This window comes from Myotis brandtii, unplaced genomic scaffold, assembly GCF_000412655.1.
Source record: "Myotis brandtii unplaced genomic scaffold, ASM41265v1 scaffold114, whole genome shotgun sequence".
Lineage (NCBI taxonomy): Eukaryota > Metazoa > Chordata > Mammalia > Chiroptera > Vespertilionidae > Myotis > Myotis brandtii.
In genome coordinates this window covers 806,548-809,511 of record NW_005353927.1, presented here as the reverse complement: position 1 = coordinate 809,511, position 2,964 = coordinate 806,548, and positions in this window count along the sequence as shown.

Below are 2,964 nucleotides of genomic sequence, written 5' to 3'. Positions count from 1 at the left end.
ACCCACCCAGTCAGATTCCTCCAGTTCTTCACACTCATTTTCTGCTCAGAAAATCATTCCAGCACATCTGGTCTACTGGTGTTTAGTCTTAGACTGGGCAGCTTGAGGGCACTGACCAGTGAGTGAGGGGTACTGGCCGGACCGTGAGCTAGCCCAAGGCTGAGGCCTGCCTCTCTCTTAACTTCATCACTGCCAGGCACAGAGCAAACACAATACCCAGTTGCACGAGTGATAAATGCTAACATTTATTAGGCGCCTACTACATATCAGACACTGCATTCAATGACTTCCATGCATGATCTCAGGGGTTGAGCATTGACCTAAGAACCAGGAGGTCACAGTTTGGTTCCTGGTCAGGGCACATGCCAGGGTTGCAGGCTCCATGCAGGAGGCAACCCATCAATGATTCTCTTTCATCATTGATGTTTCTATCTCTCTCTCCCTCTCCCTTCCTCTCTGAAGTCAATAAAAATATATTTTAAATAAATACATAAAGCCGCATTTCTCAAATGCCTTTAAACGCATTCTTTAAAGTCAAAAATACACTTTCTTTGTGTTCTCTTTCGCAAAACAATATTTTCCTTTGACTTCATGATTTTTTTTTTTTTTAATGACACTCTGCGTATTGTTTTCAGTCTGGTCAAGAGCCATTCAAGTTGCAGGTAGAAGGAACTGACTATTAAAGAGCACGGGAAGGCCGAACTGGTTTGGCTCAGTGGATAGAGCGTCGGCCTGCGGACTGAAGGGTCCCGGGTTCGATTCCGGTCAAGGGCATGTACCTGGGTTGCGGGCACATCCCCAGTAGGGGGCGTGCAGGAGGCAGCTGATCGATCTCTCTCATCGATGTTTCTAACTCTCTGTCCCTCTCCCTTCTTCTCTATAAAAAATCAATAAAATATTTTTTTTAAAAAAAGAGCACAGGGAAGTATTTGGGGGGATAGAAATGTTCTGAATCTTGATTGAGGTGGTATACAAGGGTGTACATTTTTCACGCCTCACCAACTGTCCTCTGGAAAAGTGAATTTTATTGTGTGTACATATATCTCAATAAACTTGAATAAAAACAATAGGATCCACGAAAGTGATTTCACAACCCACGGTTTGCTCATGACCCACAGTTTGAAGGAAGGGGGGATGAATGCATGAATGAATGAATGGGGCAAGGGAAGGAAGGAGGGAGGTCGAACCAGTCCCCCAAATCTAAAGTTGGGAGAGTTCCAGTGAGGTCTGCACGTCCTGCGTCTCTCGGGAATTTGTAGGATCTGGCCCTGGTGGAAGCGAGTGGGAGCACCTGAGCAAGCCCACGATTGCTCCGGACGGGCATCTCTTCTTGGCCCGCTCGGTGCTGGGCGCTCAGAGGCAACTCACCCTGTGGTGATGTGGTGGTTCGGGTAGGGGTGTGGCAGGGAGGGAATGGGGAGTTCGGGGGAGACAGAGCCCAGGGCCCTGGGGAAAGAAAGGACAGGGATGAGCCAGTCAGGCTGGGTGGGAGTGACCATGGGCAACTGAGAAGGAAAAGGGAATTGAAACCCACAAGACGGGGTGAGAGTCGGTGCAGGGGCTGCCCGGGCATGTTCGCGCCAGGTGCCTGGGGTTCCGTCTGGCCCTGGGTTCCCTGCCAGATCGGTGGCAAGTGCGCCTGCTCCAGAGAGTGAGCCAGTGAGCAGCCACTTGTCACAGGTTGTGATTGTGACTGTGTGTTGGAGGCCAATTAGTTTCTTTCTTTTTTAAATATATATATTTTTTATTGATTTCAGAGAGGAAGGGAGAGGGAGAGAGAGAGAGCTAGAAACATCAATGCTGAGAGAGAATCATTGGTCGGGGTGGTGGCAAGTGCGCCTGCTCCAGAGAGTGAGCCAGTGAGCAGCCACTTGTCACAGGTTGTGATTGTGACTGTGTGTTGGAGGCCAATTAGTTTCTTTCTTTTTTAAATATATATATTTTTTATTGATTTCAGAGAGGAAGGGAGAGGGAGAGAGAGAGAGCTAGAAACATCAATGCTGAGAGAGAATCATTGGTCGGAGATGGAGCCTGCAACCCGGGCATGTGGCCTGACCAGAATCCAGCCATGACCTCCTGGTTCATAGGTCACGCTCCACCACTGAGCCACACTGGCCGGGCATGGCCAGTTTCTTTATGTCTGACTTGATCTATGTCTGTGAGGGTCAACCTTTTTTAAAAAATATATTTTTATTGATTTCAGAGAGGAAGGGAGAGGGAGAGAGAGAGAGAGAGTCACATCAATGATGAGAGAGAATCATTGATCGGCTGCCTCCTGCACGCCCCACACTGGGGATCGGGCCACAACCCGGGCATGTGCCCTTGGCCGGAGGAATGGAACCAGATCCCGCAGGCCGTCGCTCTATCCATTGAGCCACACCAGCCAGGGCTGTGAGGGTCAACTTTGGCCAGCGTGACTGTGTCAGCTGCGAGCTGGTGTGGCTGTGTCTGTGTGCGTCCCCGGGTGAGTGTCATCCAGGTCACGCTGTATGTCCAGGTATCCATGACAGCTGTGTGCGCGTGGGTGCGCGCGCACTGGCGGGCCCGCTCAGTGGGAATGTCACGAATGTGAACGCGCTCGGTCAGTGTGTGGTTCTGGATGCGCTCATCAGGGTGGGTGTCTGTGCACCCGTGTGTGTCGTTCCCACTGGGCCCATCTGCCTGTCCCGCAGGCAACTGTGTCAGAGAGTCCGCCTGCGTCTCTGCGCCCGGGTGTGTGTGGGCACCTGCCCCAGGTGAGTCGTGACTGTGTCTCCGCGCCCCTGTCCAAGGTGCGCCTGTGGGAGTCCCGGCCGCGCGTCCGATCGGCTGCTTCCCGCGGCCCTGCCAGCACGTGACTTTGTGTACCCCGGAGCGCGGTTCCGGGGTGTGTGTGTGTGTGTCTGTGGGTCCCAGTCAGTGTGTCAGTGTGTCAGCATCCCTGTCCGGCTGTCCCGCGGTCGCCCTGGGCCAGGCCCCGCCCCG